The sequence below is a fragment of the Onychomys torridus genome, chromosome 1, assembly GCF_903995425.1.
Source record: "Onychomys torridus chromosome 1, mOncTor1.1, whole genome shotgun sequence".
Taxonomy (NCBI): domain Eukaryota; kingdom Metazoa; phylum Chordata; class Mammalia; order Rodentia; family Cricetidae; genus Onychomys; species Onychomys torridus.
This window is the reverse complement of record NC_050443.1, coordinates 5,343,244-5,368,659: the sequence shown is the minus strand read 5'-3', so window position 1 is coordinate 5,368,659 and position 25,416 is coordinate 5,343,244. Positions and strand designations below refer to the sequence as shown.

Here is a 25,416-nt window from a genome sequence, read left to right as displayed (position 1 = left end):
TGGTTGAAGTGCCCCAGTGTTGGATCCCACCAAGCTTTTCTAGTGGCTTTACCCAGCAGGATTGATTGAGGGCATGATTGGACCATGGGTGTGTTTACCAGGTGTTTGGAAGTGTCTACACTTGGCTGTATCTAGCAAGGGGATATCTTTTGCCCCATCCCTTGGCATTGATATAAAAAGACCTTTTGATTAAAGTTATGGACTGGTAGGTTTTGACCCAGGCCCTCCTGAGGCTATCTTCAGATAGGAAGGATACTAGTAGGAAGGCAGTATGTTAGACACATGGTTCTGTCTTTCCTCTTGTCATCTAGGTATATCTTTCTATCTAAATATCTCCCACTTTTCCCTGCTCAAGAGTACCGTGGTCATAAAAGTGAGGGGTGGTCCTCCATACCCCAGCTCACTGAAGTTTTTTGGATTTTGTAATTTTGCTTCCTTGTTGCCAGTTGCTAACCAGGATGTTGACTTTTAGATTGTTTGCCTTTACAAGCTTCGTGTGAAATGTATTTCAGGATGCTCTGTTAGCAGTGTTTCTCTGTAGGCAGTCACCAAGGATGATAAATACAGACTCTGAATATGGACTTTGGTGGTACTCCATGGTCTTTTGATCTTTATCCTGCAACAGTCTTAGATAAGGAAAAATTATTAAAAGCATAAAATGTATTAGAATGATGGTTCAAGTGATACCTTACATTACATTATATTATGATCTAGTTTTATGGGAAGCCACACCTCATAGACACACACACACACACACACACACACACACACACACACACACACACACACAAGAGGATACTCAAGTCAGGACTGTTAGAGAAAAGGGAATATCTGTGATGAAATATCACAGAATACACAACAGAATAAAAGTAAGCGAAATATGCTAGGAGAAATTGCAAGAAGAACAATATCTAATGAACAATAGCTATTGGGGAAGTGTTCAGTGTCTCTTTTGAAACTGTCTGGGATAAGGTACCACTCAGAAGTCTAAAGTGGAAATGGTGGGAAGGCAGTATATTAGACAGCCCATGAGTATAGTGAAGTTGGAGGAAACTCTTAGGACACTACACTAATTTCATGAGAGATGGTGTCTGCAAATCATTTTTTTTTTAAATTGGGAGAGATAACATTGCAGAAGCAAACAACATCAGCTGTGAATAACCACCTGGCTGAACCATGTAGGCCCAGGGAGATCACTGTTGCCACTCACACTCAAGAGCCATGGAGGGACTATCATCTGTCAATCAAGAACTGGAGTAGAATTGGCAGTGAAGTCTAAGATCTGAAGAAGTTTAAACAGAGTGAGGAGATGAGCTGAGACCTCAGGAACTACCAATACAGTCTCCTGTTCCCCATGCACTGTCATAGAGAACACTCTAGGGAATGGCTGGAGCAGAAATAGAAAATACTCTATTAAGTGAAGCAATACAGGCCCAGAAAGACAGCTACCCCTGTCCCAAGTGTGACTTCATAGCTTCCAAGTTTAAAAACGAGTGTTTATGTAGGAGTAAGTGTGGAACAGGGTTCTTTTTTTTCTTTTTTTTTATTATTACTATATTTATGTTTTAATTTTACACATCAGCCATGTGTTCCCCTGTCCTCTCCCCTCCTGCTCCCACCCTCACCTTCCCCACATCCCCTCCCCTCCATTCCCATCTCCTCCAGGGCCAAGACTTCCCTGGGGATTCATTTAAACCTGGTGGATTCAGTGCAGGCAGGTCCAGTCCCCTCTTTCCAGGCTGAGCAAAGTGTCCCCATGTAAGCCCAAGGTTCTAAACAGCCAGTTCATGCACTAAGGACAGGTCCTGGTCCCACAGCCTGGATGCCTCGCAAACAGTTCAAGCTATTCAATGGTCTCACGTAGGAACAGGATTCTTAAAAGGGACCCATATGAATGTCTCATAGTGGGATGGGGAAGTGTAAAACAATATATGTGTTTTGAAAGTGAAAGGAGGAATTATGTGTGAGACAATATAAGCTTTTCACTTGTCATTTCTCAAAACCAAAGTTCTCTCATAAAGAATTTCATCAAAAGTAGTAAATAAAATGTTCCCTGAAAATGATCTTACCATAGAAAATATGACTGAATGATACAAAATGCATTTCAAATTAAATGTTTTCCTTCTATCTATCATTCTAGAGAGTTATGCTCAAGTGTTTTCCTAGGTATAAAGAATTTTAGATAATTACACACACACACACACACAAAATATTACTACATGTCAGTACTGAGGAAGACAATAATACACTCCAAACAAATCATGTGTATTAAGAAAAACTTCAAAATGTGCAGCCCCACGTAAGGAAAATGTGCTACAAACTCTTAAATGTCAGTAATAATTCTGTTCCCTTCTAAAAACCAACAGAGTTCTGACTTTGCTTAACTAGTTAAAGAGAACTTTTGAGAACTTTACGGTATTGTTTTTGCTGTATCTATTGTAATCTAAGTTGTGTTTTATTTGTAAAAACCTTCTAAGATATAGGGTTATAATTTTTGTTTCTTTACTATAAAAAGTATATCATGAAAAAATAGAAATGAAGAAAAAAGTAAACAAGAAAGAAAGAGAGAATGTTTCAGTTAAGTTTTTTGAATGAATGAAGATGGTATTTATTCATGAAATTCACGGAATCACAGTTTGAGTCCATGTTCACAACATATACCATCCAATATTTGTGAACACCGATACTGACATGTGTTTTCATTGAAAGTGTGTCAGAACAATATCACAAACATGTTCATTATTTATATTTTTGCTGCTCCATCTGACAATCATAGACATAAGAAACATGACAGCATTTAGGATACACACTATCAAAGAGAGAGCATGTCCTTGGAAACTTTGTGTTTTAGTTATTTGTTTTGTTCATTTTGTTGTTGTTTTATTTTGTTTTGAGACATGGTCTCTCAATATATTCCTGGCACTTGCTATGGAGACTATGATGACATTATACTCAAAGATATCCTTCTGCATCTGGTATTACCTCCTGGGTAAAAGAACTAAAGGCATACACCATAACTACAGGCTCCTTGAGAACGTTTTGAAGTTCTCCATATGATGATAACTGAAAACATTTGCAGTGTCCAATAGAGAACAAGTGAAAACCCCAAATCCCTGGAAGCTTTTTAAAGTTCTACATACCTGGAGTTGTGCTTACTGAGAGTTCATGTCCATTCTCAGGGAAAAGATGCCAGTGGAACTATTCTGACACATCTGTGAGAATGGAAAATAGTTACAGTTACTGAAAAGATGCTTCATCCTAAGAACTGCTGTGTCCATTAAGATTCCTTGAATGACAATGACAAAGAAGTATGTGTACCATGTGCTTGAGAACTGAGCATCTATGTATTCATCTGCATTCAGTGTAGTGAGGTAAGAAGCAATGTTAATGAAAAGAAAAAGTGACCAACATCTATAACAGTGTGAAACCACTCCTGTGTTCAAATCTCTGAAATCACTCTGCTTAATATCAAAATAAATGGTAGTCTTCACAGCCATAGGATTCTGCACACACAGTGGAAGTGTGGTCATAGCCACAGGTTTCCTCATTATGTTTCATTTTGTTAAGTGTTACAGGTATAATGGCAAACATAATTCTTAAAAAGATCTATTTTGTTGTATGTATATCAACCTGTATTACTTAAATTCTATAGCCCTTCTTCCCTTATTGGGTTTTATAATGTGGGTCAATGCAGACCTAAAGACCAATTCCAGTGCTGAGGTTCCAATGCTTTGATTCCCCCCTTAACAGTGAACAAAGTCTTATTTCACTCAGTGAACTGGACAACAAATGCTGCCTCTAAGGTGTCCAGTTTTCTCAATCATGCCTATCCATCTTCTGTTATCATCCAGTTTCTTATATTCACTGAAATATCAACCAGAAATGATACCATGTCCCTAGTAATTCATAAAAGCCAGTCAGCCATGGATAATTTTCTATATATTGACTCAAATGTGAACATGTTGACTCAAAGAGAGGGGTTAAGCTGTATTCCTCAATTTCTTTGCTCCCAAAATTCTCTCAGTGGCCACATCAGACCCATTTTACAGTTGCCTTCTGATACATGTTGTGAGAGACATTTCCTTTCCTTGTTTTGAAGACTCCTCAATGTAATCAGTTAAGATACTCAGTATTTCCTAATTTTCATTGTATTCTCTACTGAGTGATGACAAAGATGCTGTGTCCACACTCAGTCATAGATCTTCCGGCCCTGTGGGAAGGCTCCCCTTTTCCAAGACTGCAGGCAGACCCTGCAGTCTTCACACCCTGCCCCCACACCCATGTACCTGAGACCTCAGCCACTTCCTGAGATTCAGAGACCAGCACCCAGGTCCCATCCACCCTGGAACTCACATCTGGACCAGAGCCACTTCCTGAGACTCGGAGACCAGAACTCTGCTCCCATCCGTGCAGAATAAAGAAAGAATAGCAAAGGAAAAAGGCCAAGTGACTTATAAAGGCAAACCCATCAGAATAACACCCGATTTCTTGATGGAGACTTTGAAAGCCAGAAGGACCTGGACAGATATAATGCAGACACTAAGAGTCCATGGATGCCAGCCTAGACTAATATACCCAGCAAAACTTTCAATCATCATAGATGGAGTGAACAAGACCTTCCAAGACAAAACCAGATTTAAACAATACTTATCCACAAAACCAGCCCTACAGAAAGCACTAGAAGGAAAATTCCAACCTAAGGAAGGCAGATACACCCATGAAAACACAGGCAATAGATAACACCACAGCAGTAGACCCCAAAGAAGAGAAGTACACACACACTACCACCAAAAAAATAAAATAATAACAGGAATGAACAATCACTGGTCATTAATATCCCTTAATATCAATGGACTTAATTCACCTATAAAAAGACACAGACTAACAGAATGGATATGAAAACAGGACCCATCTTTCTGCTGCATACAAGAAACACACCTCAAATTCAAAGACAGACACCTCCTAAGAATAAAAGCCTGGTAAAAGACTTTCCAATCAAATGGTCTTAAGAAACAAGCTGATGTAGCCATCCTAATATCCAGCAAAATAGAATTCAAACTAAAATCAATCAAAAGAAATGATGAAGGACATTACAAACTCATCGCAGGTAAGATCCACCAAGATGAAGTCTCAATTCTGAACATTTATGCCCCAAACACAAGGGCACCCACATATGTAAAAGAAACATTACTAAAACTTAAATCACATATAAACCCCCACACATTAATAGTGGGAGACTTCAACACCCCACTTTCACCTCTGGACAGATCGGCCAAATTGAAGCTTAACAGAGACATAATGGACTTAACTGATGTTATGGCTCAATTGGACTTAATCAATATCTACATAACATTCCACCCAAACAAAAAAGAATATATCTTCTTCTCAGCACCCCATGGAACCTTCTCTGAAATCAACCACATACTTGGCTACAAAGCAAATCTCAACAGATACAAAATAATTGGAATAACCTCCAGTGTACTATCGGACCACCATAGTGTAAAGTTAGATTTCAACAACAGAAAAAACTACACAAATCCTACAATCTCATGGAAACTGAATAATGCTCAACTGAATCACCAATGGGTTAAGAAAGAAATAAAGAAAGAAATTAAAGACTTCCTAGAGATCAGTGAAAATGAATACACCACATACCCAAACTTATGGGACACTGTGAAAGCAGTGCTAAGAGAGAAGTTCATACCACTGAATGCCCACATAAAGAAGCTGGAGAAATCTCATGCTAGTGACTTGACAGCACACCTGAAAGCCCTTGAAGAGGAAGAAGCAAAGTCTCCCAGGAGGAACAGACCCCAGCAAATTATCAAATTGAGAGCTGAAATCAATAAAATAGAAATAAAGAGAACAATACAAAGGATTAATGAAACAAAGAGTTGGTTCTTTGAGAAGATCAACAAGATAGACAAGCCCTTATCCAAACTAACCAAAAGACAGAGGGAGAACATCCAAATTAACAAAATCAGAAATGAAAAGGGGGACATAACAACAGACAATGAAGAAATCCAGATAACCATCAAGTCAAACTTCAAAAACCTCTACTCCACAAAACTGAAAAATCTAAAAGAAATGGATAATTTTCTGGATAGGTATCACATACCTAGGTTAAATCAAGGCCAGATAAACCATTTAAATAGTCCAATAACCCCTAAGGAAATAGAATCAGTCATGAAAAGTCTCCCAACCAAAAAAAGCCCATGACCAGATTGTTTCAGTGAGGAAGTCTACCAGTTCTTCAAAGAAGACTGAATACCAATACTCTTTAAATTGTTCCACACAATGGAAGCAGAAGGAATATTACCAAACTCCTTCTATGAGGCTACAATTACCCTGATTCCTAAACCAAACAAAGATGCAACAAAGAAAGAGAACTACTGACCTATCTCCTTCATGAACATTGATGCAAAAATACTCAACAAAATACTGGCAAACAGACTCCAAGAACACATCAAAACAATTATTCACCATGATCAAGTAGGCTTCATCCCAGGGATGCAAGGGTGGTTCAACATAACAAAGGCCGTCAATGTAATACACCATATAAACAAACTCAAAGAAAAAAAAAAAAACCACAGGATCATCTCACTATATGCAGAAAAGGCATTTGATATAAGCTAATACCCATTCATGATAAAGGTCTTGGATTGATCAGGAATACAGGGAACATACCTAAAACATCAAATCTTCATGAAGCCTAAAAAAAGATCTACTATAGCTGATAAACCCCTTGATTGTGTAAACACTTATGTGGTGGGATACAAGATTAACTTAAAAAAAAAGTAACTTACCTCTATACAAATAATAAATAGGCCAAGAAAGAAACCAAAGAATCATACCCTTTATAATAGCCACAAATAATATAAAATAACTCGAGGTAACTCTAATCAAGCAATGAAAGGCCTGCATGACAAGAACTTTAAATCTTTGAAGAAAGAAATTGAAGAAGGTATCAGAAAATGGAAAGATCTCCTATACTCATGAGTAGATAGAACCAATATAATAAAAATGACATTTCCATAAATTGCATCCTACAAATTCTATGCAATCCCCATCAAAATCACAACATATTTTTTTATCAGATTTTGAAAGAATAATACTCAACTTCATATGGAATAACAAGAAACTCAGAATAACTAAAAACATCCTGTACAATAAAGCAACTTCTGGGGGCATCAACTTTCCTGACCTTGAGCTCTACTAAAGAGCTATAGTAATAAAAACAACTTGGCATTTGTATAAAACCTGATATATGGACAAACAGAATCCAATTTAAGACCCTAATATTAATCTGCACACATAGGAATACCTGATTTTTGACAAAGAAGCCAAAATTATACAATGGGAAGAAAAGCACCTTCAAAAAAGATGCTGGCACATCTGGATGTCAACATGTAGAAGATTGCAAATATATCCATATCCATCTATATGCAAAAAAACTCAAGTCCAAATACCTCAACATAAACCCAGTTACACTGAACTTGATATAAGAGAGAGTAGGATGTATCTTTGAATGCATTTGCATCAGAGAATACTTCCTAAATACAACACCAGTATCACTGATACTGAGTGCAATAATTAATAAATGGGACCTCTTGAAAATGAGAAGTTTCTGTAAGGCAAAGGACACAGTAAATTAAACAAAACGACAGCCTACAGAATAGGAAAAGATCTTCACCAACCCCACATCTGACAGAGGTCTGATCTCCAAAATATACAAAGAACTCAAGAAACTAGACATTAAAATACTAAACAATCCAGTTAAAAAGTGGACTACTGTGTTAAACAGAGAATTCTCAACAGAAGAAACAAATAGCCAAAAGACGTTTATGGACTTGCTCGACATCCTTAGTCATCAGGGAAATGCAAATAAAAATGACTCTCAGATACCATCTTACACCTGTCAGAATAACTAAGATCAAAAACACCCTAACACCTTATGTTGGAGAGCTTGTGAAGCAAGGGGAACACTTTTCCACAGATCATGGGAATGGAAACTTGTAGCATCACTTCAGAATCAGTATGGTTGTTTCTCAGAAAATTGGGAATGAATTTACCTCAAGACCCAATGATACCACTCTTGAGCATATACCTAAAAATTACCCAATCATACCACATGGACACTTTCTCTATTGGTTCATGTAAGCATTATTTGTAATAACCAGATCCTGGAAACAACCTATACGCTGCTAAATGAAAAATGGATAAAGAATATGTGGTACATATACACAACGGAATGTTACTTAACTGTAAAAACACAATGAAATATTGAAAATTGCAGGCAAATGGATGAAACTAGAAAATATCATCCTGAGTGATGTAACCCAGACTCAGAAATACAAACATGGTACATATTCACTCATAAGTGGATTCTAGATGTGAAGCAAAGGATAACCAGAATATAACCCACAACTCCAGAGAAGCTAGGTAACAAGGAGGACACTTAAGAGGGACCCATGGATCACCCTGGGAAGGAGAAATAGATGTGATCTCCTGAGTAAACTGGGAATGAGGGGGGCAATAGAGGGTAGAAGATGGGAGATGAGAACATAAAGGAATGAGATGGTCCAGCTGGAAAAGGGCTGAAGTGGGAAAGCAATGAAAGAGCTATCTTGATAGAGGGAGAAATCATGGGATAGGAAGAAATCCGGTGCTAGGGAAGTTGCCAGGAATCCACAATGCTGACTCCAGCTGAGCCTACTTTTAGGGCAATGGCTGGGTTTTGAGGATGGAATAGGACTTGCAGATTGCAGGGTCTGGAGGGGGCTTTTGATGGGGAGGCCTATGTGCTGGAGTCTTGGCTTGCAAATGGGGCAGTGATGGGTAGGGTGAGCACGGGTTTTGTCTCAGGGCTTAGGTACTTGAGGCAAGAAACTCTGGGTGGGAGAAGAGTCACTAACCTCTTGGTCAATTGAAGCTGGATTCTGTGGCTCAAGGAGCTTCTGAGATCTCAGCAGAATTGGTGGATTTGGGAGAGGGAGTGGGTCTTGTAGATTTCAGGCTCCAATGTGGGGTGTTGGTGGAAAGGCCTACCTGCCACTCTTCCCTCCTGGACTGCAACTGGATGTGTGCTTCTTATATTTTGATTTGAATGTTTACTTTGGGTGTGAAACCATGGAAAGTTTATAAATGATAATAATAATGAAAAATAGTCTATGTATCGTGTAAGCTATAGTGACTTATTACAATGTCTTATAACCTTTCAGCACCTTTACAAATAGTATACATTACCCTAGCATTAACCACAATTAACCTCCATGAGGGAGTTATATTACAATAAAAATCAACAGGGACCAGCACAAGCTTAGGAACACATCATTTTATCTCACTCATCTTAGTTGTGAAATTATTCTTGTGCTTTCTCTGTCTTTTCCATGGATCTTTTTCCAACCCAGATTACCATTACCAGACATGAGGCCTCTCTCCATTGTTGGCTCTGCAGCTCACTCCGAAATACAAAGTACTCACCTGCCTTCTTTTCTCTGCAAAACAGTTGGTTCATTGCACATATGCAGGCTCACTCATAACCAGAATGGTAGGAAAGTAAGTCGAATAGAATATTTCCTCTTTAACTTGCTTTTTAGTCATGATGTTTCATTACAGCAATAAAAACCTTAACTAAGACACCTTATGAAGTTGAACATTATCCTTTCAAGGTTTATATAGACTTCTGTTGGAATTCTGATGGAGAGTACACTGAATCTATAGATTATAATGCCCAATTTTACTATGTTAATCCTACCTATCTATGAACATGGAAGATCTTGAACCTTCTGATACCTTCTTCAATGTCTGTTTTCAAACTTGTCATACAAGTCTTTCACATGCTTGGTTAGAGTTACCCCAAGTTATTTTGTATTATTTGAGGCTGTTGTGAGAGATGTTTGTAAATGGATAGTTCTTTCCTGCCTACTCCATTCTCAAGCCATTTCAAAATAATCACTCAAAGGCCTATATTAATTATAAATGCTTGGCCTGTAGCTAAGGCTTATTACTAACTAGCTCTTACATTTAAGTTAACCCATATTTCTTATCTATGCTTTGACACATGATTCTTGGCTTGTTACCTCATTTTCTACATGTCTTGCTTTCTTGGTGGTTGGCTAGTGTCTCCCTGACTCTGGCCTTTTTAAATCTCTGTCTTCAGTTTGATTATATCTCCTAACCTAATTCTGCTTGGCTGTTAGCCAAAACAGCTTTATTCACTAACCAATGGGAGGAACACATATTCACAGTGTACAAAAATACCATCCCACAGCAGATTCTGTTTCTGACTTCTTTCAATTAAGTTGTCATTTGTGTATAGAAAGAAAGTGATACTGATGTGTTTGAGTTAATTATGTATCCAGCTATTTTGCTGAAAGTGTTTCTCAAGTCGGAATTCTTTGTTTAGTTTCCTGATGAATATTTTAAGATCAATTATTAATGCTATCATATCATTTTCAAATAAAGACGCTTTGACTTTATCCTTTCCAGTTTGTATCCCTTTGATCTCCTTCAATTGTCTTATTTCTGTAGCTAATACTTCAAATAGTATGTTCTTCAATATGTAGAGATATTTGTGTGTAGAAAGCGGACAATCTGATTGCTTCATGATTTTAGTGGAATTTCGTAGAGTATATGTCCATTTATTTTGATGTTATTTATATACTTGCTGTAAATTGACTTTATTATATTTAGGTATCTTCCTTCTGTCACTCCAGGACTTTTATAAAAGGGTGTCAGATTTTTTTCAAAGATCTTTTCTGCATCCAATGTGATGATAATGGCATTTTTTACTTTCAGTTTATTTATATGGTGTATTACATTAACTGATTTTCATACTTTGCACCATCCTTGAAGATCTGGGATTAAATCCACTTGAGCCTTGTGGATGATCCTGGTCATGGATTCTTTGATTTGGTTTGGAAACATTTTATTAAATTTTATCTAAATATGTTTATGAATGAAGTAGTCTGTAATTCCCATTCTTTGCTGGGCCTTTATATGGTTTGGATATCAGGGAAGTGATCTAATAAAATAAAATAGGTTATGTTCCTTCTGTTTCTACTTTGTTAAATAATTTGAGGGGTATTGGTGCTAACTCTTTTTGAAAGTCTTCCTTGGGCCTTATTTTGGTTTGGAGACCTTTGATAACTGCTTATATTTTACTAAACGTTATAAGTCAATTTATATTATTTATCAGATCTTGATTCAATTTTGATAAGTGGTACCTATAAAGAATAATACCAGTTTTCTTTAGATTTTACAATTTGGTGAAGTATAGGTTTTAAAACTATGTCCTTATGATATATGGGATTTCCTACATGTTTGTTCTTATGCCCCCTTTTCTTTTCTGATTTGGTTAATTCGGATATTCTTTCTCTGTCTTTTAGTTAGGTTGGATAGGAGTTTTTCTGTCTTGTTGATTTTCGTGATGTACAATCTCTTTGTTTCGCTGAATTTTTTTTTATTATTTTCTCTGTTTCTGTTTTATTGATTTCAATTGTCTGATTATTTCTTGCCTACTTCTCTATTTGAGTGTGATTACTTCTTTTTATCGTAGGGATCCCTCCAATTTTTTATGTAGGCACTTGGTGCTGTGAACTTGCCTCTTATCACCACTTTCATCACCTCACATCAGTTTGTGTATGCTGTACATTCATTTTCATTTAATTCAAGGAAGTATTTAATTTCTTTCTCTATTCTTATCTTTAACTCATTTTTCATTCAGTAGACAGTTGGTCAGTTTCCAACAACTGGTAAAATTGTAAAATTGTAAGGATTTATTTCTGTTTTTTTTTTTTTTTTTTTTTTTTTTTTTTTTTTTTTTTAATCTGCTGATACTTGCTTTGTGTCAGAACAAAAAGAGGGTATATTCTTTTGTCCTTTTTTGAGACGTTAAATACATAACTGCCATGCCCTTTTGGTTTATAAATCTCTTAGCTCTAGAACTTCTTTGTTATTTTTGTCTGATAACCTGTGCATTGGTGACATTTGTGTATTGAATTCACCCACTATCAGTATGTTAGGATCAATTGTGATTTAAGCTGTTTTAGTGTTTCTTTTACTAAAGTGGGTGCCATTGTGTTTGAGGCATAGATGTTAAAAATTGAGACATAATTTTTATGGATTTTTTTCCTTTGGTGCATATGAAGTGTCCTTTCCTATCTTGTTTAATTAGTTTTGGTTTGAAATCTATTTTGAGAGACATTAGAATGGTTACATCAGTTTGCTTCTTAGATCCATGTGATTGGAATATCTTTTTTCAACCTTTTTGCTCTGAGATAATATTTATCCTTCATGTTATGGTATATTTCTTGGATGCAGGAGAAGGATGGATAGTGTTCTCCCATCCATTCAGTCAGTCTATGTCATTTTATTTGGGAACTAAGACCACTGATAATGAGAGACAGCAAACACCAATGATGGTTAATTCCTGTTATTTTGTTAATGGTGGCTGTGGTCATATGGTGGTGGTGGTGGTGGTGGTGGTGGTGGTGGTGGTGGTGTGTGTGTGTGTGTGTAATTATGTGTATGGGTGCATTTGTGTGTGTTTGTGTGTGTGTGTATGAGAGAGACTCTGTTCTTTTGATTTTATTGATTGGAAATGATCTATTTCCTGTTATTTCATGAGTGTATTTGACCTCCATAGGTGGCGGTTTTCCTATTATTACCTTGAGTAGTGTTGGATTTGTATATATTTACTATATATATGTGACTTTATCTTATTCTATCCAACTATGTTATTGAAATTTTTGCTGCTTATAGTACTCTGAGCTAGCATCTGTTGTCTCTTAGAGTATACAATGAATTTGTTTAATCCCTTCTGGCTTTAAGAGTCTCCATTGAGAATTCAGATGTAATTATATTAGGACTGCCTTTATATGTTACTTGGTCTTTTTCCACTGCAGCTGTTAATATTCATTCTTTGCTCTATATGTTCAGTGTTTTGATAATTATGTTGCAATGGGTCGTTCTTTTCAGGTCCAGTCTCTTTAGTGTTATATACACTACTTGTATCTTCATAGACACCTTAATCTTTAGGTTTGGAAATTTTTCTTCTATGTTTTTTAAAAATATTTTTGGAGCTATCAAGCTGGTATTCTCCTTTTTCTATTCCTATTATTCTTAGGTTTGACCTTTTCATGGTGTCCCAGATTTGCTGTATGTTTTAGGTCAAGAATTTTTCAGATTTAGCATTTTCCTTGGGTGATGTATTCATTTCTTCTACTGGTCCCTTCATGTCCTGAAATTTTGTCTTCCATCTCTGTTATTCTGTTAGTGAATCTTGCCTCTGTGGTTCCTGTTTAATTTTTCATTTTCAGAATTCCTTCAGTTTGTGTTTTCTTTTCATTTTATTTTTTATACTTTTGAGACAAGGTTTCTTTACATAAGAGCACTGGCTGTGAAAGAACTAACTATATAGATCAGGATGGCCTTGAACTCACAGAGATCTGCTTGACTTTGCCTCCTGAGTTCTGGGATCAAAGCTGTGCAACACATCCACAAGGCAATTTGTGTTGTCATTATTGCTTCTATTTCCATTCTCAGGTCTTGGACAGTTTTATTTGTTTCCTTTAACTGTTTGTTTGTGTTTTCCTGGTTTTCTTTAAGGAACTTTCTCATTTCCTCCCATTATTTGTTGTTATTTTATTGAATTTCTCTGAGGGTTTTACACTTTTAAGGCACACTAATAATGCCTTCAAATAGTTGGTTTAAAGATATTTTTCTTGTGCATTAGCCACATTGGAATATTCAGTATATGCTGTGACAGGATACCTGGGCTCTAGTGGATACATTATCCTCACTGTTATTAACTGTGTTCTTATGCAGGAGTCTAGGCATCTGGGGTTGTGGTGATTACAGATCCAGGTCAGTAGTTCTCAACTGAGTTTTGAGCACTTTGGGGGTCATGTAACAGAAAAACCCACATATTAGATATTTACATTATGATCCATTTCATAGCAAAATTAGAGTTAATAAATAGCAATGAAATAATGTTATGGATAGGGATCACCAAAGCCATAGCATAAGGAATTACTAAAGCACTGCATTATTAGGAAGTTTTAGAAAACCACTGCTCTTTGGGACCAGATAGAGCTGAGAAGGTCTGCAGGCAGGCTTCTTGGTCTTCTGGCAGGCATTGCTTGTGGTTGGGCAAGTGATAAATGCCTTATCTTAGGGCTTGGAAACAGTGACCATTGGCTGAAGGGAAGCTGCAATTGGTGTTCTATTACAGCACTAGGGATGAACTTGAGGAATGAGGTCTGTTGGGGTAACAGAGAGGTCAAGAATCTTCTGTGGGTAGGCTCACCTTTTAAAAATTCAGTTACTTTATATTCAAATACACATATATTTGTATTTCCAATAAAAAATTCAGTTACTTTTAGTTTCTTCAAGTTATTTATATATTTTGTATACTAGTCCTCTATTGGATGTGGAATTGATAAAAATCTTTTGCCATTCTGTAGGTTGCTTTTTCTGAATGATAGTGTCCTTTGCTATGCAGAAACATCACAGTTTCATGAGAACCACTTGTTTATTTTTTATTATAGTACCTGTGGAAATGGTGTAATGTTAAGAATTTTTTTCCTGTGCCAATGAGTTAAAGACTATTATCCTCTATCTCTTCTAACAGCTTCAGTGTATCTGGCTTATTTTGAGGTCTTTGATTGATTTAGAGATGGGTTTTATGCAGGGTGATTATTATTGGTCTATTTGGATTTTTTCTAAATTCAGCCCTCAGGTTTGATCAGCAATGTTTATTGAAGATGCTTTATTTTTTTCCAATGTATGCTTCTGGCTTCTTCATAAAAATGAGGTGTCCATAAGTGTGTGAATTTATGTCAATGTCTTCAATTTAATTCAATACATCAATATGTCTGCTGTGTCAATACCATCCAGTTTTTTTTTATTACTACAGCTCTACAAAACAGCTTAAAAACAGGGATGATCATAGCTCCAGAACTTCTTTCATTATTCCAGATTGTTTTTAATTATCCTGGGTGTTTTATGTATCCGTATGAAGCTGAAATTTACCTTTCAACATCAGTAAAGATCTTTCACTTGCTTGGTTAGAGATTCCCCTAGATGTATATTGTTTTAGCTATTATAAAGAATGTGTTTCCCTGAGTTCTTTCTCAGCCTATTTGTACCATTGTACAAAGCAGGGCTACTGAGTTCCATGATTTAATTTTGCATACTGCTACAATATTGAAAGTGTTGATCAGTTGTAGGAGTATCCCAGTAGAATTTTTCTGGGTCATTTGTGTTTGCTAATATATTATCTATAAATAAAGATACTTTGATTTTTTCCTTCCTCATTTGTATAATTCTGATCTCCTCCAGTTGTTTTATTGCCCTAGCTAAGACTTCAAGTACACTCTTAAACAGGTACAGAAAGACTGAACATCCTTGTCTTGTTCCTTATTTTAGTAATATTACTTTGAGTCTCTCTATATTTATGACAATATTGGGTTGGGGGATGGGATAAAGTACCTGAGAAAGGAGAGGGAAGTTAGGAGCAGAAGATCTGTGTGACCAGCTGGAAATGGGGTGCAGGGGAAAATGGCAGCCTCAGTATATGATCTGCTGCATTTTGGGAATAAGACTGAGGAACTAGCCTCAGAGGGACTGAGGGAGAGGTGTCTTTTCCTCAATTTCTTTAAGAGAATTTTCCATTTCCTCTTTAAAGGCCTCTATCATCTTCATAAAGTTATTTTTAAAGTCATTTTCTTTTATTTCTTCTACATTGTAATATTCAGGTCTTGCTGTTGTAGAACATAGGTTTTAGTTGTGCCATAGTGCTCTTTATGTCGCTTTGTGTATTTTTTGCATTGATGCCTACCCATCTCTTCATCTGCTCAGTGCAAGAGGTGTCTGAGTCTGAAGGAGCTGCTCTTAGTCCTCTCTGTCCTGGCTTTCTCTGTGTCTCAGGGGTCCACTCTTGGACAAATTGGCACTCTTATTCCAACCAGAGCTCTTGGTTCAAATGGAGCTGGTGCATTCTGTCTCTCAGGGAGCCACTGAAGTCAAAAGTTAATGGGTGAGTTTGGGGAGGGATTGGGTCCTGTAGATTGCAGGGTCTAATAGGCAATGCTGGTGGGAAGGTGTGCCCATAGGAACCTTCCATGCTAGCCTACAAATTGGATATCAATGGGTCGGGGGGAGGGCACAGGTTGTTCCCCAGGGCCTAGGACCTACAGTTAGGACTTATTGGCTGGGAGAAGAGTCACTCATCTCTTGGTCCAGTCAAAGTTGGTGGATTCTGTGTGTCAGAAAGCTGCTGAGGTTACAGGGTGATGAGTGTGTTTGGGGGAGTGAGTGGATTTTGTAAACTGTAGGGTCCACTGAGGAGTGCTGGTGGGAGGCCTGCCTGCAGGACTCTTCCCTGCTTGCCTGCAACAGGGCAGTCCTTAACTTTCTTTATTGACTGTTGACACACTTAAAATAAAATTGAGAAACTTTTATTTTTTTATCCAGACCAAATTAAGCCTGGACACAATGGAATAATGATTCATAATTAAAAAAGGTCCAAAACAGGGAAAACACAGAGAAGTGAGGCGAGTGATGTTCACCAGCCACCAACTGTTGTTATAGGAAAGAGCAATGCAGCCTCTTAAGATGGAGGAGAGAGTATAAAAAGCCAGAAAGTTAGACACCAGGGTCAGGATGTTCTTGGTGGCTCTAGACTCAGGGTAGGTTCTGCTGGAACCATGAGTGCTGCGGATGTGTTGAATCCTCCGCTTGTGTCTGTACAGAATGACAATCATGCAGCTGCTGGACCAGGCTATAAGCACAGAAAAGAAGATTTCAGGATACACCACCAGTGCAGCATAGAGTGAGCCACTGATTTCACTGCGTCCTACAATGGAGCAGTATCCAAAATCTCGATTTCTTGTCACATTTTTGCTATTCTTTCCAGTATATGTGTACACAAAGAAAATGAAATTTATCAACATGTACAAGACCCAGATGAGGGAAATGCAGCAGCCAGTGAATTTTACAGGTTTGACTTTTTGATCCTTCCAACAGGATTCCCTAGGACCAATGGTGATGGCCTGAAAGACACTCAAGAGGCAGGTGGTTCCAATGGACACACTCCTGCTAAATCCATGCATGTATATTAGGAGCCTGCATCCAAAATCATTCAAAAACTGCTTGAGCCCAAAAGCTGCCATTGTGTTGGGCACTCCTTCAGAGAGAACAAACAAGGCATTGGCTGCCATTAGGTTCATAAGAATAAAATCTATGGGCTTTAATGTGCGTTCTTTGTAGTAAAGGACTAGATAGTAGAACATGAAAGAGATATTTCCTAAAATTCCAATTGTAGTTTGTAATAAGAAAACGATTCTGAAGGGCATAATTTAGAAGTCCAGTCTGTGATTCAGTACAATATACTTTAGATTATAACCATGCAATTTCTCTGGTCAAAAAGAACAAAAGCAAATGATTGTTTCTTAGAGTGGAGGAGCACACAGTTAATCATGAGAGGATGGAACAACTGAGAGGTTGAAGCAGAGAGTCCTGTAAGCTCAGGAGTTCAAGACCAACCTAGACCACATAAAAATATCTCACCACCAAAATTTTGGCAGGAGTAGCTACCTTCAATTTATCTTAGTGTGAGATTGCTGAATACTTCAGAATGTGCATATTGATGCAAGGACAACCATCAAGTTTCATAGAAAGTGCAGCACTCAAGATGATGTGATGTTGGCCTATGAGAAAGAATGAAAAGTGACAGCCTGGATATACAAATACAATTCCAGAAAATAATGATATTTTCTAGTAATGGTATACATGAAGAAAACTTCAAAAAAAAAGAGCACAAATCTTAAATATATCAATTCTTAATGTATGTCTTATCTAAACTTATAGATATGTAATGGAGAAATTTATAACATCATTCAGAATATATTTATAATCTTTGACAAGGCAAAAGGTCCTCCATTTTGTCATAGTTGGAGCTACTTCTGGTTTTACCTGAAACTCACTCATTCCTTTTCTAACTCTTTCTTCAAAAGTCCTGTGGCAAAGTACCAAACCCATTGTAGAAACTAAGGGACAAAATGTCCCTGATAACAACATATTTTTGGCTTCTATTAAACTGCTTCTTTGATTTACTTTTCCCTGCCAATTACCAGCAAGGATGAAGGTTTTCTGGGATCTTTGACTTTAAAAACTCCACAAGAAATTTATTCCGGACTGCTAGGTAAGAAGTGATTCTCTTCAGGAAGTCGCTTAATACAGACTCAAAATCCAGACTTTGATGGTGCTTAATGATCTTTTGTCACTACCTCATGAATATCTTATGGTAAGAAAAATTTCATAAGAACACAAAACTTATTTCAATGATGATTCAAGTGACAACCTTCATCATATTATGACCTAGATATTATGAAAAGTGACAGCACACAGACACACATGCATGTGTCTAGACTTGGATCAGGAGTATTATGGAGATGTGGGCATCCAATGTGATGAAATCTTACATATTGCACAGCAAAAAAAGGCCAAAACATGCCATGAAAACTGTGAAGGGAAAAGACAATATTTGATGAATGGATCCTGGGGAAATGTTCAGTGTCTCATTAGTCTAGTGTGGAAATGGTAGGAAAGAAGGCAGTGTGTTATATAGCCCACCAGCATAGTAGCATGGGAGAAAACTCTCAGGATATCATATCTATTGCTGTGAGAGAAGGTGTATGAAAACCATTCTTAAACTGTGAGATCTCATTGCAGAATCAGACAGCAGTAGCTGTGAATCAGTACCAAGCTGACTCATACAGCACCAAGAAGGACAACATTGCCCCTCACATTCAGCAGTCATGCAGGGACAGTCAGCTTTCAATCAAGAACTGAGGGACAGTCACATACCAGTCAAGAAATGGGGCAGAATTGGCAGTGAAGCCTAGAATCTGAAGAAGTTTAAACAGAGTAGGTAGTTGAGCTGAGACCTTAGGAATTACCACACACTCAGACTCTTCTTTTTTCCTTGCACCAGCACTGTAGAACACCATACAAAATGATTGGAGCAGACAATAGAAACTACCCTATTAATTGATTGACTCCATGTTCATGGAGGCAGGTAGCACTGTTGTAAATATAATTTCATAGTTTCTAATATTTTAGAAATGTGTTTATGTGGGAGTGAGCATGTGTAGAGTCCAGTCCAGGAAACTTGAAAAGGGCATATATTTGCTAATATTTTCATGTTGTTGCTATTTTAAAGTCAGAATGTGACTATGTAGCTCTGGCTGTCCTGTAACTCACTATGTATATCATGTTGGCATTGAACTCACAGAACCCTGCCCAATCCTTCTTCTCAACTGCTGAGATCAAAGGAATATACTACCACCCCTAGCTTATTTCTTAATTTGTATATTGCTGAATCTATTATAATAATTTTTTGATGCATTCAAATAGAAGTGATGCATGTGAGTAATAAACAACAGTCAGATGATGTGAAACTTTAAACATTTTGCACTAGTATGTATAAAAATGTAGAAGAGTGGTACAGCCCTGCCCTGCCAACCACAAGGCCCTATGTTCTATTACCAACAACAACAAACAATGAATAAAGGCATGGCATTAGGTTCTACTTAATGGATATGTTTAATCCAGGAGATGTAATTCATTACACATTGGGTCCTGGTTGTCATTGCCCGAGACTTATATTGTAACTTCCTTTCCATATTGCCCTACCTAGTTCATAAAGGAGATGCTTTGAACCAATTATTATACCAATGGCCATTCAATACAGACTCAGTTATTGCCTCTATAATGAGATGACATATTCAGTGTTACATATGAATGGTTTTTACTCCACACACACATTTACATCTTATACTTTCACAGATTTGTGTGCTTCTTATATTTCCATTTTACTGTGCACCATGGGCAGGAAACCACAATAAGTTCACCTATAATAAAAATGCCTCAAAGATAGTCAACACATCACAGAGTGTAAGGTGAATTATCACACTGACTAATTACAATAGTCTTTCAGCACCTTCACAGATGACCTGCATTATCCTGATGTACCCACAGTCACCTTCAGTGTGGGACTTACAATAAGAACCAACAGGGACTGCCACAGGTTAGGAACACTTCTACTTTTCTCACTCACCTCTTAGATATGGAATTATTCTTGTGACTTCATTCTCTGTTCCACAAATCTGTTTCTGCCCCAGATTCCCATTACCAGACATAGGCACCTACCTAAGTCTCTCTCCTTTGCTGGCTCTTCCACCCCAGCTGAAATACAAAGTACTCATGTGGCTTTGAGTGTCTGCAGGGTGGTAGGTTAATTGGGCTGACCCTGACTCTTAATAAGCAGTTCTTTAATAAAGTCAGTTCAAACCTGAGGTAGAGGTCTGTGACTCTGACCTCACCTCCCTACAGAACTGCAATTTTCGTTTCACCTCCAGTGCCAATGACAGTGCTTGCTGTGGGAGACAAGAACATTTATGAAACTTTTTATGTTAGTAATTAACAAAGGCACTTAAGTATTTCTTGTCACTAGCTCCAAAGAGACAATGTGTTTTTAAGAGCCATTAAGGTTTCATGATCCCTGAAGGCTGAGCAGGTCTGCTGCAGAAGGTCCTAGAAACTTTGAGGTCAGATTTGTGAGAAAGTAAGTGGAGTGTCTCTATTCATTGGATCTACTCTTCACTTCTTAAACAGCAATCAACTTAGTTCTTTTTAAAAAGTTCAATAACGTTTATTACTTAAAATGTTTTTTTGAGTATTATACATGCTCATGAGTTTTAGTCAAGTGCACATCCCATTATCTCCTTTCCAATTTCTTTTTTATATCATCCTACTACTATTACCAAATAAATTTAATGTGTTACAAAAGCAACAACACTGTATGTATTGATCTTATTATGTGTCTAGTTCAGGGGTATCTATGGAAGGATGGGTAGCTTCTTAAATGTTTATTACTTAGAGAAATTTGACACTTGATCTCCCAGAAGATATCTGTATCCAACAGTGTTTCATCTATAAGTGGTGGGACTTCTGGACACTCTCCACTCTGCTGGGATTTTTTCTAGCTTGATCTGGTGCAGGTGTTGTGTATACTGTTCTAAAAATGAATGCACATGTGCAAGGGTTCTATTCTGGCTTGAAAAAAAAAACTATTGCCTTGGAATCATCTACCACTTTTAGTTCTTATACTCTTTCTGTCTCAACTTCTATGATGCTGTCTGAGTCTTGGGAAGTAGATATGTGATATAGGTGCTCCATTTTAAGGTGAACCTTCCAGAGTTTCTGATTCTCAGCACCTTTAATAATTGTGTCCCTGTGTGTTAATCATAAGAGACTGCAAAAGGAAGCTTTTCTTATGAGGATTGCAAGATATACTGATCTCTTAGTATGAAGAAAGTAGTGTAGAAAGCAATTTTATATATATATATATATATATATATATATATATATATATATATATATATATAACATATTTCTTCCCCAGGGTCTAAGTACTCCATAGCCAGATATTCTTGTATTTGATAATGGTACCAGCCTTAGGTTCCATCTTGTGAACTGGATCTTCAATCTTTAAGTGGTTGGTTACTCTCATGATGTTCACTACACTATTGCACCAGGCTTCTTGTTGTTATAGCTCTCAGAGTTCACAAGGGGGTGAGATTTATAGTAACTTCCAACACTGTATAAATTATTCAGTAGGGATGAAGCTTCATAGTGACTAAGATTTTTGTGGCCTGCAAGAATATATCATAGAGATTCAGCTGTGTATTAAAGCTGAACTTTGACCAGCCAAGGGTCAGTCAAAAGGCAAAGCCATTTATGATGAATATTTGGCGTTACCCAGCCTTTAATACTCCAGCTGTCTTCTGCCATGAAATCCTTGCAGACCATTTGGTAAACAATTCAGCTCCCCAGATCTGCTGTACCTACTAAGTTACTAACTGCCCTGCTGAGCATAGGAGACAAGCTGGCAGAAGATGCCTAGCTTTGTTTCCTGTGCTAGTGCTAATGAAGCTCAGGAAGAGGCCTTGAGGAGGCCTAGTGATTCTCCAAAGCATTTTGACTGAGAACAAAAGAGGTTTTTACATATCAAGGTGAGAGATAAAACAACATTCCTGAGGAATCAGGGAGCCACTTGCCCAGGGAAAGAAAAGGCAGGCATTTTCTGTAGACAAAGACAGAACAGCGTGGCAAGAGAGAAGAGAGGACAGTGACAAAGGTTCCATAGAGAGTAAGCAGATCTCGAGTAGAGTTTTCTGAGTGCCAGGAGTAGAGAGTAGCAGAGATGGAGAAAGGATACAGAGGACAAAGATGAGGCTGAAAGCATAGGAGTTAGTCATTGGCTGGACTATAAGCTGGGGAGCTGGATGGAACTGCAGTTATGGAGACAGGATTTCATTCCAGAGAAATAAAGTAGACAGATATAGAGCTTGGTATGTCTAAAGTTATTCCTGCCTTGAATTCCTGGTGGAACTATAGCTGAATTGATGTAAGTTTGTCTTAGAGGAATAAAGTTAACAGACATAAGAACATAGTGTATGTAGATTTTTCACTGATATCCCACACCAGACATAGCAAAGCCCCCTTGGACCCTGGGGAATCAATAAAGTATAATGTATCTTCAGCAATAGTGTCTTACCATCTAAGGACCATAGACATAAATATTATAGAGTTTTACATTACATTTCTTTGTCATCAATTTATTTTTTAACTTTCAAATATCTACTTTGCCCCATTTTAGAGTACTCAGCATAGTCAAATATGAGCAGAATATCTAAAAATTAGTAGTAAAAGGAAAAGCATTATGTTGTACTTAACAAGGAGGTCATTTATTAGAATACTTAGTATAATGTATACAAACTAATTTTATAACAATGGTAAGAAAATATTCTGTGAGAAGTGAAAAAACGTGGACCTTCTGGTGAAACAAACATCTTAAATTTAAATTTTGTTCAATTTTGAAATATAACCATTATTACATTATTTTACTTTTCTATTAATTTTCTTCAATCCTCCCCATATTTATACCATAATTTTTCCCAAATTCATAGTCTTTGTTTCATTGTTATTACACACACATTCCAAAGTACATAAGTATAACCTGTTTAGTCCAGACAGTGTTACCTGTATGTATAATATTTCAGTGCTGACCAGTTAATATTGATGACCAATCAGGAGACTTCTCCCTGGGGAAGACTATTTCTCCCAATCTCATCATTTATTGGTTGTTTCTACTTCTTTTTCCATAACTGAGGATTCATAAGACTCAACCATTCCATGTTAGCACATCTGTCAATATCATCTGTCCTGGCCAGTGGGGTTTCAACCGCGCGACCCACCTGTGGGAGCAAATGAAAGAACAGGGGGCATGAGAGATGACAGCAAGACAGATTCTGATCAAGCTGCAGATTTTATTTTCCTCCACAAGGCTTATATAGCATAGGAGGGAAGGGGGCAGGAAGGAGGGAAGGGGAAGGGACATGGAAGGGGTGCAGACATGGGAGACATGCAGATCATGCAACTGCAAGATCACTAAGGACACTGGTCAGGGGCCATTTATTCTGTTGCTAGACTACCTGACCATAGAATGCTCTTTACATTTGGTTGTCATGGCACCTGACTGTTAAATGTCTTCTTATCTTTGGGAGCCTCCAGTTATTAAACAGGTGTTACTGCTCTGGGGACTGGCAGTGGTCTTATAACTTGTTCTCTGGCCTAGCTAGTATTTTTCCATGGTTCATGTTTGTTTCCTGACATCTTGATTCCTAACAATCATCCTTGCTCAAGTCTTGTTCATGAAGCTACATTGCTGAGACTTTGAAGGTATAGCATCTCTGAGATTTCTAGTAGATACAATCTCACAGCAAAATTCTTGTTACTCTAGCTCTTGCAGTCTTTTCATCCACTCTTCTACTATGATCCCCAAGTATTAGGTGTAGATTTTGTGTATAGATGTATCAGGTTGTGCTGCCACCACACTGTGCCTTGTTTATGGTGTTCTCTAGTTATTCTCTTTAATGGTCTCTACCTGTTGTAAGCCAAATTTCTTAGATGAGTTGTGGGAACTATATTTCTCTGTGGGTATAAAGATAAACATTATATTGTGTTTAGGAACCTGCTAAGTTAGTAAAATGTAGAAAGTAGATTCCCCTATAAGAACCATAATGTCACCAGTTCTGGTTCCAGTATCAGGCATGATTTCCCTCCATAAAGCAGAAATATTTCCACATTCTCTTTACACAGGTGTAGCCAGAAGACTTCCTATGTCCTGGCCTGCCAGTGATTGGGGTAAATCTCTCCTACTCTTGTCCCCCAAGTAAACATAGAGAGGCTTATATTAGTTATAACTGCATGGCCATGGCTCAAGCTTTTTGCTAGCTAGTTCTTAAATCTTAAATTACCCCAGAATTATTAATCTATGTATCATCATATGTTCTGTGGCTTTACCTGCATCTCATTTCATGTTTCTCCTTGGGTAGCTCACTGGCATCTCCTCTCTCCTTCTTCTTATATCTCTCTGAATTCCCTGCCTGCCTCTCAGCTGCCTTGCGATTGGACAAATGGCTTTATTTATCAACCAATCAGAGCAACACATATTCACAGCATACAGAAAGACATTCCCCCACCACAGCCATTGTTTAGCTTGAAATCAAAACCAGGCAAGCATCCACAAAAATGTGATTTTTTTTCAACCACTAGCTTGTACAAAGTTATACTGCTAATAGGAAAATAGATGCAAACCAAGAATTACATTAAGTGAATAAAGCCAGTCATGAATAAACCACTTTTAGGACTTGTGTGGTGTCACATGTCTTTAATCAAAGCATTCAGGAGGGAGAGCAGTCATTTCTGTGAGTTCAAGAACGCCCTGGTCTATACAGCAATTGCCAGGACACTCAGAGCTATGCACTGCTACCCTTTCTCAAAATCAACAAATTAAAGAAAAAGAAAAAAAAAAAAGAAGGAAAGCAATGAAAAGAATAATCAGGAACACAGATTCTTTTCCTCTTTATAGTTTATAAATATTATACATAAAATCATGGGTTTATATACATAGCATAAAACCACAAGAAAAATTATCCAGGGGAACAATGCAGAAAAAAAAAAAAAAAAAAAAACAGAAGGGCAAGAAAAGGGCAGTGGAAGAGTATGAGGAAAATATGCTCAGTGAAGTATATTCTTTTATGAAAAGCCCTTTTATGGCATAGTTTCATGTACAATGAACATTCACAAAGATAATAATGAAATAAAATAAATGATGTTTGTTCCTATCCTAGTAATACTGCAGTTACCAAGAGTTTTCCTGGGCTTGACTCATTTTGCTGCTGCGACAAGTTTTGTCTTCTGCAGGGAGTCGTGGAAATGATCTGGTCTAGTTGCCTTGAGAGGCATGCATCATAGTTTGTTTCTGGTTAGAGTCCATGGTTC

General features: G+C 37.4%; 1 pseudogene; it reads right to left on the bottom strand.

Moving 5' to 3' along the window:
* Positions 1–16,463: 16,463 nt before the first annotated feature.
* On the bottom strand, positions 16,464–20,207 carry LOC118596536 (annotated as a pseudogene).
* Between the last annotated feature and the right edge of the window lie 5,209 nt (positions 20,208–25,416).